This window comes from Doryrhamphus excisus, linkage group LG1 (genome assembly GCF_037039965.1).
Source record: "Doryrhamphus excisus strain RoL-2023G ecotype Guam linkage group LG1, RoL_Dexc_Guam_v1.1, whole genome shotgun sequence".
Taxonomy (NCBI): domain Eukaryota; kingdom Metazoa; phylum Chordata; class Actinopteri; order Syngnathiformes; family Syngnathidae; genus Doryrhamphus; species Doryrhamphus excisus.
The window spans coordinates 12,602,498-12,612,395 of NC_136357.1; the positions used below are offsets into that span (position 1 = coordinate 12,602,498).

The following is a 9,898-nucleotide window of genomic DNA, read 5'->3' on the forward strand; positions in this document are numbered from 1 at the left end:
ACCAGCTGCTTTCAAGTCGTCGGTTAAGATCTCAAATGAGGGAAGGTGTAATTAAGATTATCGCAATGAATTAATCGCCCTAATAGCACTTAACCATAATGCTGCGCAAGGGGAATAAAATATTGTTTCTGGCAGTGCAGACATTTAGGAGCGTTTGCCCAATAGTGTGCCGCGTATTTATATACAGACTCATTGGCAAAAGGTTTGCTAATTGTTCAACAATTAGTTGCCCATGAGTGTTGCTTACCTTGTCTTCAGCAGACTATAACCGGTAATGGTGAAACGTACAATACTAATAATAAAGAGCAGCAGTGTTCTTCCAAATCTGTCATGCTACCAACAGAGCAGTCATCGTTATGCACCACACGTCGTCGTTCTTTATGTGACGAAAATAAACAAACATTTCAAAGACATAAAAGCACGGCGCATCGGTCTCTTTGTTAGCTTCCTAGCATAGAGGCTAGTTAGCTTGTACAAGCTAATCCAGTCCGGCCTAACCAGCAAAACGTCACGTCGCGTATTTTAAAACAGGATGCCCCCCGTTGTTAGCATGTAGCATTGATATTATATGACGACTGCAAATGTAGCCATGTGTGTAATTAATCAATGGCTTTACCATGTCCGCGTCCAGCTTCCATCCCTGGATGAACACCATAAACGCCGGTACATTCGCCCGGTGTGACGCCGGTTGGATAGCTACCGGGAACAGTGACAACTACCGTCACTTTACGTTAGCCAGCATGCTAACCTTAGCTAGGCGGGTCTTGCAGATGGCCCCAACAGCTAGACCCGCCCCCCTCTCGGCCCCCGAACGTCTCAGCGTACCTATATTTTGAGATTTTCTTTTTAAATACACCTATTGGAGCCTAAAAGTACTGTTATTTTAACAAATAGTTGCTGATATGTCATCGTAAATTCAGCTTTACTATCCCGGGAGACGACGACCTACCTCCTCACCTCACATCCACAGCATAACTGACATCCACCGGCGTTGAAATTGTCCTTCGCAGCGGAAGTCCTCTTCGCTCGTGTAAAAATGATTACATGGTGGTAGATGGCTAAACAATGCGGCGCCAGTTTCCATCAAATAACCGACAAATTACGCTGTTGCGTCGTCCCGCGTTCAAATACAACAAATAACAGCAACGCAGTTCCTTCGGGATTGACGAAGAAACGGGGCTTTCCTACCGCGCATGCGCGGCTGCCCAATGAACTCACAACCAGCGCGCGTGCACACATTCGAATCTGAGGGGATATTAGTAGCATTGCTGGTAACTTACGAAAAATTTTCTGAGCAAAAATGTAAAACCATTAGTGCTATTAATTACTTTTCTAAAATACTACAGCAAGTACTATACTAATTTACATTATTTTTAAGTGGTCTTATTGAGTGTTAATTGCATATTAGACTCGCACCAGAAACAAAATACCAGGAGACAAAACAATGGCAGGCGAAATGAATTAAATAAAAACGACCTCCGGTATTTTGTTCAAAATAGTCTTGTCGTTTTTGTTTGTGGACACTGCCCCCCGGTGGTTATGATGAACAAAACATGCTACGTCATACTCTTTATGACCGCATAACTGTTCATGAATCAGACAAAGGTCAACATTAAAGAGAAATATCCATTTAAAATACTATGTTGGAAATGTGTACATTACAGTTTGTGTTTTACCATTTAAATAATTGAAAGTGCAAGCAAACATATGTAAATACAACAGCAAGATTTAAATTAAATCATAAAAACAATAATTTTATATGTTTGCTGTACTTTAATTTGCAATCTCCCAGTATGAGGTGGTGTACTTGTTAAGTTCAGTAAAACCTTGGTGATATTTTAAGTTAACCCTTTTGCAAAGACATGAATACATAATACATTTTAAACTTTATTTTAACAGTGTGAGGCAGAATGTCAACCAAAAACCCAGGAAAAAACATGTTTTAAATTAATTTCCAGGATCTTAATGTGCTTTTTTGAGCCACTCCTTTGTTGTCTTGGGGTCATTGTCGTTTTGGAAGACCATCCACTTTAGTGTTCTGGCTGAGACCAGAAGGTATTCATCCAACATTAAATGGTACATGGCCATGTTTATCAGCCTCTCAATGTGGTAAAGTCTCCCTGTATACATTTAGCAGCTCAAAAGCTGCAAGTTACTGTTTCTACCTCCATGTTTGACAGATGGTATTGTTGGGGTCATATTCAGAATTTCTCTGCCTCAAGTTAATATCAAAGAGCACAATTTTGCTCTCATCTGACCATATGATATTCTTCTAAGCCTGGACTCATGTGGCCCTTCTCCATGTAGGTCACCTTATCCCAAATCGGCTGGAGTGATAAATGGTAAGTGGTAAATGCATGAGTGAGGAGGAGGCTTGGACTACCCAAATGCTTCAATAGCATAGGTATCAATGCCTCTCACTACAAATTCCAAGCCTCGAAAATGCTTTCAAATGTACTAATGCAAGGCTCGAAATGACTCTCATTAGATCCCAGCTCTCACCCGAGCAACAGATGAAATGGGAGACCAGATAAAGCTGTGCCACAAGCAAAGTCTGCCCTTAAACATTGGGATTGGGCAAACGTTGGGCAAGTCCAACACATTACACTGAAAAAAAGGATCTTTTGGCCCTGTAATTATTACCTCAAATCTTAATTTAAATTTTACAAGGATTTATTATTTAACTTCTTTTACTCTAAAATCTCACTCTTTATTTAATGCCTTACTTGATGATTGTGTGTAACTTTGTATCCTCACATTTATATGTAAATTTGATCACTGACACCAAGTAATATTTACATAACTAATGTATTGATTTTACAACCCGATACCAGATAGTAAAATGTACTTGGGTAATAGCAGTAAACCTGGCCCCCTTGTGGCCATTCTGCGCATGCGTCAAAGGATCGTTAGCCCTCGGACTTCCCAAGGCAAAGTTCGAGGGCGCCATGTTTTCACGGGAAGACGGTGGAAGACGACATGGACGGTCGTTTAACAAGGAAATGCATCGATGTGGAGCTATATGGGTAGGTCATATGCTTATCTGACTTTTTTCTGTCACATTTCCTCATCTGTTTATGTCAGTGTTATAATATGAAATACTTGACGTTAGCATTAGCGTACCTTTAGCCTGCCAGCTAGCTAGCTATCAACTGCGAGCTTTGTGGAGGCATTTTCGGTTGCAGAACAGGAGATTTTTATGTTTATTAAATCTGTAATGATTCATTCCTTATATATGTTATTTGATTATTTTGTCAGCAGCAGTGTCCTCAAAGCCATGGGAATCGTGTGTAGCTTAAACATTTGTTGAAGTATGCTAGCGACCTGAGTCTTGGGGATGCTGTCGGGGAGCGGGAGTTTTTGTACAGCAGCAGAGTTTGTTCAGACCCTGAAAATATATCAATAATGACTGAAACCAGCCTGGAAGGATTAGAAATTTTGGAGCAAGGTTAGTTCACCGCATCTGTGGTCATTTTAATGTCAAAAATATTGTACGGGAACTTTTGTCATCCGTGTTCTACCAATGATCCAAGTATTGTGGTGGACACTAGGGGGCAGGTCTCTCACCCAGTCGGTAGGCGGGTTGGGGGCGTGGTTTGATCCCTCTTTTTTGGCGCATAAATGTTAGCGCTATATGAGATGTTCCATCTTTGTGATTGGGTGTGGTTTCTGAGCAGTCAAGAAATAAAGCTCTGCATAAGACAAACAAGTGAGTCTTTCCTGCAACAGCCACATTGGTGACCCCGTTGAACATGTTTCAAGAGGCGGATCAGTGTGATTCCTACTCGGCCATGTCGCCCCAACTCCCAGCCCCATTGGTCGGAGCTGCGGCGAAGCTCCCGGAGTTCTGGCAGAGGGACCCGGCTTCGTGGTTTCAGCACATCGAGGCGCTGTTCCACTTGAGGGGAATAGTGACAGACGACTTCATGTACTACATGGTCGTTGCTGCTCTTGATCAGACGACCACTCGCCGTGTCATGCAGCTGTTGCGCGCACCTCCGCGTATTGGGAAGTTCGACGCGCTCAAGCAACTTCTGCTTAGGAGGTACTGTCTGTCGCCCGCGGAGAGAGCTGACAGACTGCTTTCGCTGCCCGGCTTGGGCGATGGCACGGCCGCGGACTTGATGGACAATATGCTGTCGCTGTTGGGCTCGGATGACGGCGGGTTCCTTTTCCCGCACATTTTCCTGCGCCAACTTCCCCCTCCGGTACGAGCGGAGTTGGCTAACTCTCCCTGTTTGGCCGCGGGCGACTACCGGGGGTTGACTGAGGACGCCAATCGAGTCCTCCTTGCTACGAGACGGTTCGCGGTGCACGGTGTGGCGGCGGACCCTCAGCAGACGGTGACGGAGGACGCGGACTCGGCAGTGGTGGCTGGTGTGTCTCAGAAGCGGCGCGGGAAGGACCTGTGCTTCTTTCACCAGCGGTTCGGCGCAAAGGCTCGGCGTTGTTCTCCCCCCTGCGCTTTTGGGGCTCCGGGAAACGCCAGCGCCGGCGTCCAGTAGCAGCTGTGGGCGCCGGTGAACGGAGTGAGCTGCTCTTCGTTAACGACTCGCTGTCGGGAAGGCGTTTCTTGGTGGACTCCGGCTCGCAAGTCAGTTTGCTTCCCCCGGGACGCACGGACAAGGCGGCCCGGGGCGGCGGGCCTCTATTAAGCGCCGCGAATGGCTCATCCATCGACACATTTGGCACAAGATCGGTGACTGTTTGTTTCCACGGGCGTGAGTTCGAGTGGGACTTTGTCATTGCCTCTATAACTGTCCCTATTATCGGCGCTGACTTTTTGTGTGCTAATGGATTACTTGTGGATGTTGCCAATCGCCGTTTGATTGATGCTGTGTCATTTGCCACATTTCCGTGCAAGACGGGGGATTTGGGCCCTTAACACAGGCTAACTTTGTGACGTCGGGTGACGTTTTCCAGCGTCTGTTGGCGGAATTTCCGGCCTTGATCACACCATCTTTTTCTACCGCGGATACCTTACATGGTGTTGAGCATTTCATCCCCACAAGGGGACCGCCGGTTTTTGCGCGCGCTCGTCGCCTTGACGCTGCTAAATTGGCCACGGCCAAAGAGGAGTTCGCCATGATGGAGCGCTTGGGCATCGTGAGGCGGTCTAAGAGCCCGTGGGCCTCACCTCTACACATGGTGCCCAAGGCGGACGGGTCATGGCGGCCATGTGGCGATTTCTGCCGCCTCAACAATATCACCGTGCACGATCGCTACCCCATTCCGCACATTCAGGATTTTTCCGCCCGCCTGGCTGGGGCAACAGTTTTTTCCAAGGTCGACCTGGTCCGCGGTTATCACCAGGTCCCTGTGCGTGCCGAGGACATGCCCAAGACTGCAGTTTTTGCGGCCTTTTCGAGTTTTTGCGCATGCCTTTTGGCCTCAAGGGCCTCAAGCGCAGACCTTTCAGAGGCTGATGGACTCAGTGTTGTGTGACCTCACTTTTGTGTTCGTCTACCTTGACGACATATTGGTGGTCAGTCCTTCGGCTGAGGAGCACCTGTTGCACCTTACGCAAGTTTTCCGTCGCCTCGATGAGCACGGCCTCATTGTTAACCCGGCCAAATGCCAGTTTGGGCTGCCGGTGATAGATTTATTGGGCCACCGCATTTCATCACAGGGTGCTATTCCCTTACCGGCCAAGGTACAGGCAGTGGCTGACTTTCCCCGCCCAGCTACAGTCAAAGCGCTGCAGGAATTTTTGGGCATGGTTAATTTTTATAACCGTTTCCTTCCTCGCGCTGCCCACCTCCTGCAACCTGTACGCAGCCTTGCGGCAGAAAAAGGCTAACGACCCCCTTGACTGGACCTCTGAGCGGGTCCAGGCTTTCCAGCAGGCTAAGTCCGCCCTCGCCGACACTGCGCTTCTTGCTCACCCTGTTGCTGCAGCGCCGGTGGCCTTGACAACAGACGCGTCTGACATTGCCGTCGGTGCGGTAGTCGAGCAGCGAGTAGAGGGTGTGTGGCAGCCACTTGCATTTTTCAGCCGCAAGCTGCATGACAACGAGCAAAAGTATAGCGTTTTTGACCGGGAGTTATTGGCACTTTACCTGGCATGCCGCCATTTTCGTTTCTTGTTGGAGGGCCGCCAATTCACAGCTTATGTCGACCATAAGCCGCTCACCTTTGCTATGTCCAAAGTGACTGAGCCATGGTCAGCCCGCCAGCAGCGCCACTTGGCGGCCATTTCGGAATTCATGACGGACATTCAGCACGTGGCGGGCAAGGCTAACCCAGTTGCTGATTGTCTGTCTCGGGCACTTGTGTCACCCGTGCTCCTCGGGACGGATTTTTCTGAGATGGCCGCGGATCAACCCGGCGATCCCGATATCCGATCCCTTGTGTCCGGGAGCACTGCCCTGCGGCTTGAGGACGTGGTGGTACAGGATGGTGGTCCCACACTTCTCTGTGATGTTTCTACTGGCCGCCCCCGGCCCGTGGTTCCGGTGGGTTGGCGGCGCCGGATTTTTGATGCGATGCATTCCCTCTCGCACCCAGGGGTTCGAGCGTCTGTCAAGCTGGTTGGTGCAAAGTTTGTCTGGCCTGGCCTTTGGCGGGATGTCAGGGAGTGGGCAGCTGCATGTCCACGTGCCAAAGTCCACCGGCATACGAAGGCCCCCCTAGAGCCATTCCCGATTCCAGACAGGCGGTTTGACCATGTGCATGTGGACCTGGTGGGCCCTCTACCTTCCTCGCAGGGGTATACGCACCTGCTCACTATGGTGGATCGTACCACCAGATGGGCCGAGGCGGTTCCGTTGTTTGCCACTGCCTCTGCTGACGTAGCCCGCGCATTTCTATCGGCCTGGGTTGCACATTTTGGCACGCTGTCCGATATCACCACAGATAGGGGGCCCCAGTTTGTATCGGAGCTCTGGTCAGCCTTGGCTGCATCCTTGGGTGTGCAAGTGCACCGCACTACAGCCTACCACCCTCAGGCGGTTTGTGTGAGTGTTTTCACCGGTCTCTCAAGGCTGCGTTGCGGGCCGCGCTCACGGATGACAACTGGGTCGACCGTTTGCCTTGGGTCATGCTGGGGTTGCGGTCGGCTCCCAAGGAGGACCTGGAGGCCGCGCCTGCTGAATTGGTACTCGGACAACCGCTTCGCATTCCAGGCGAGTTTTTACCCGAGAGCTCTACTTCCCAACCGCGCCCCTTCGTGTCCAAGGGCCCTGGGGCCCCTGGGCCCATTCACCACTGTTTTCCACGTTCGTTCGTGCCACTGGACCTCAGTTCAGCTCGTTTTGTTTTTGTACGCCATGACGCCCACCGGTCGCCCCTTGAGCCCCCCTACGATGGTCCTTTTAGGGTGCTCGAGCGTGGGCGTAAAGGTTTTGTGCTAGATTTTGGCGGCCGCAACAAGCTTGTTACGGTGGACAGGCTTAAACCTGCGCACATGGTAGCGGGGGAAGGGATGTTGCCGGCGCAGGTCCCTCGTCGTGGTTGCCCCCCGAGGTCCCCGACCAACCCTGCGCGGATCAGAGAGGACTGTCCTTCTTCCCCTTTGCAGGTTTTGCCCCTTCCTCTGGCTGATGGTTATCGCAGCCGTGGTGGCAGGCTGGTGAGGCCCCCTGTTAGGTTTTCACCTTCTCCCTAGGATTCCCTTCTGGGTGTTCGGGTTTATTCCACTTGTCAACAGCGTCTAAGAAGCGTCCTCTCTGTGTGTAAAACAGCAGCTTGCACCAACTAAGACGCCTGACTGAGAAGGTAACATTACAATATTACGTATATGGTTATTTGAATCTGTAAATGGCAGTTTAGCCTTTTGTTAAGTTTTATTGATTTAAAAGAGTTCGATAATGGAGTTCCTCAACAGTATCCCTTTGTGAGGAAAAAGATAGTTTTGTTTAGATTAGGTTTCAAGACACAGATGAATAAATATTTGTACTAAAAACTAAGTTGATTTTGAGTGTTTTGTTTTAAAAAATCAACAAATATTGTCAAGCAGCTTTGTAGTTTAGACTAATGTGGACGCAATCTGAAACCATTGTAATGATTTTAGATTTTGTATTGTTGCCATAATTGAAATAATTTCTCGATCTATTTCACAGACTATTGAAGGACGTTGACGCTCATGAATTTGGTCTCAAAAGCTTAGACAAGGTAAGATCACAGTACAGCTGTTGAATGACACCAACATGGTTTCGTTATTCATTCATTCATTTTCCATGTCGCTTATCCTCACTTGGGTGGGGGTATGCTGGAGCCTATCCCAGCTGACTTCGGGCGAGAGGCGGTGTACACCCTGGACTGGTGGCCAGCCAATCAGAGGGCGCATATAGACAAACAACCATTCACACTCACATTCATACCTATGGACAATTTGGAGTGGCCAATTAACCTAGCATGTTTTTGGAATGTGGGAGGAAACCGGAGTACCTGGAGAAAACCCACGCATGGACGGGGAGAACATGCAAACTCCACAGAGATGCAACGGAGAATCTAACCCAGGTCTTTGGTTTAGTTATGAAAAGTTTAATTTATTTCACAGGTACCTCAACCTGTGGATGTGTTGTATTTTTGTGCACCGTGATCAAGTATGTCCTTCCTTTTGATGACCACATATATAAACGGCCCCTCTGCCAAATGTTTTCATTCAATGTGGCTGGCAAGTATAACTGATTGTCTGATGTGTGGAAGCAGTACATGACACGTGTTGAACAATTTCACTGTTATTGTAAGTTAAGTTACAGTTCAGCACATTTTGTGTCTTTTAATTGTAATTACTTGCATAACTGTGAATGTAAAACAAATCTCCAATGATTTATAATGTTTTCTATGGTATTTCTAACCGCACTCATCACTGCTGCACTGTGCCCCAGAGGTGGAAACACTCAACAATCATCCCCATTCCCAAGAAGGGTTCCGTTAAGGTGCTGAACGACTTGAGGCCTGTAGCCCTGACGTCCCTGGTGATGAAAGCTATGGAGAGAATCATTAAAAACTCCATCACCAAGTCTGTTGCCAGTCTTATGGACCCACTGCAGTTTGCATACAGGGCCAGCAGGGGAGTGGACGATGCCAAACTGTTCATAATGGAGGCCATCCATGCTCATCTGGAGACCCCTAATTCCATTGCTCGGCTCCTGTTCGCGGACTTCTCATCAGCATTCAATACCATGCAGCCACACCTCCTTGCTCAAAAGTTAGTTACCCGCTTTAAACTGGATCATCAGCTCACTTTGTGGATTATGGATTTTTTAACTGACCGTTCACAAAGGGTGCTTGTTAACGGTTTATACTCTGACACCCTCCATACCTCCACCGGCTCCCCCCAGGGCTGTGTTTTATCACCACTCCTCTTCATCCTCTATACGGACGACTGCAGGTCTAGCCAGCCGCATTGCCACCTCGTGAAGTTTGCTGACGACACAGTTCTACTTTCTCTGCTTTCTGCACCTAATCTACACCATAGCTCTGTTCTTCAGGACTTTGTCACCTGGTGTGATGATGTTTGCCTGCAACTCAACCCAACCAAGACCAAAGAGGTGATTGTGACATACAGCAGCAAGCAGAGACAACTTGCAGAGGCCATCACTACCACCATTGGGGGGGAACCGGTGGAGGTGGTTGAGGAGTATAGGTACCTAGGCACTATATTTGATGGCCTTCTGAGATTTTCATCTAATACAGAGGAGATCCTCAAGAAGTGCAATCAGAGACTGTACATGTTGAGGAAGCTGAGTTCCTTTGGAGTGAACAAAAAAATTTTGCTGACCTTCTATTATGCTTTTATTGAGAACATTTTGGCCTTTTCATTCATTTCATGGTTTTATTCACTGCATCTACAGGATCGGACTCGTTTAACCAGTATTTCAAATGTTTGTTCCAAAATCATTGGCCATCCTGTGAGACCTCTTTCTACACACTGCGATCAACAAATAACCTG

General features: G+C 48.3%; 1 protein-coding gene and 1 long non-coding RNA gene across 7 annotated transcripts in view; one reads left to right on the forward strand and one right to left on the reverse strand.

The window, feature by feature from the left end:
- The window catches only part of LOC131131043 (serine/threonine-protein kinase WNK1-like), a 32,424-nt gene extending 31,220 nt beyond the window's left edge, over window positions 1–1,204 (reverse strand). For 4 of the 6 annotated variants that reach the window (XM_058075342.2, XM_058075340.2, XM_058075341.2 and 1 more), the window contains exon 1: window positions 950–1,204. The gene's annotated coding sequence lies outside the window, so the exon portion shown is untranslated. Of the gene's footprint in view, window positions 1–616; window positions 774–949 lie in introns of those variants that run through there. The other 2 variants (XM_058075336.2, XM_058075337.2) reach the window with 2 other exon arrangements.
- Window positions 1,205–2,662: 1,458 nt separating this feature from the next.
- On the forward strand, window positions 2,663–8,596 carry LOC131109102 (uncharacterized). The gene is made up of 3 exons (XR_013629092.1): window positions 2,663–3,026; window positions 7,607–7,716; window positions 8,061–8,596. It is a non-coding gene; the product is annotated as an uncharacterized LOC131109102 (long non-coding RNA).
- Window positions 8,597–9,898: the final 1,302 nt, after the last annotated feature.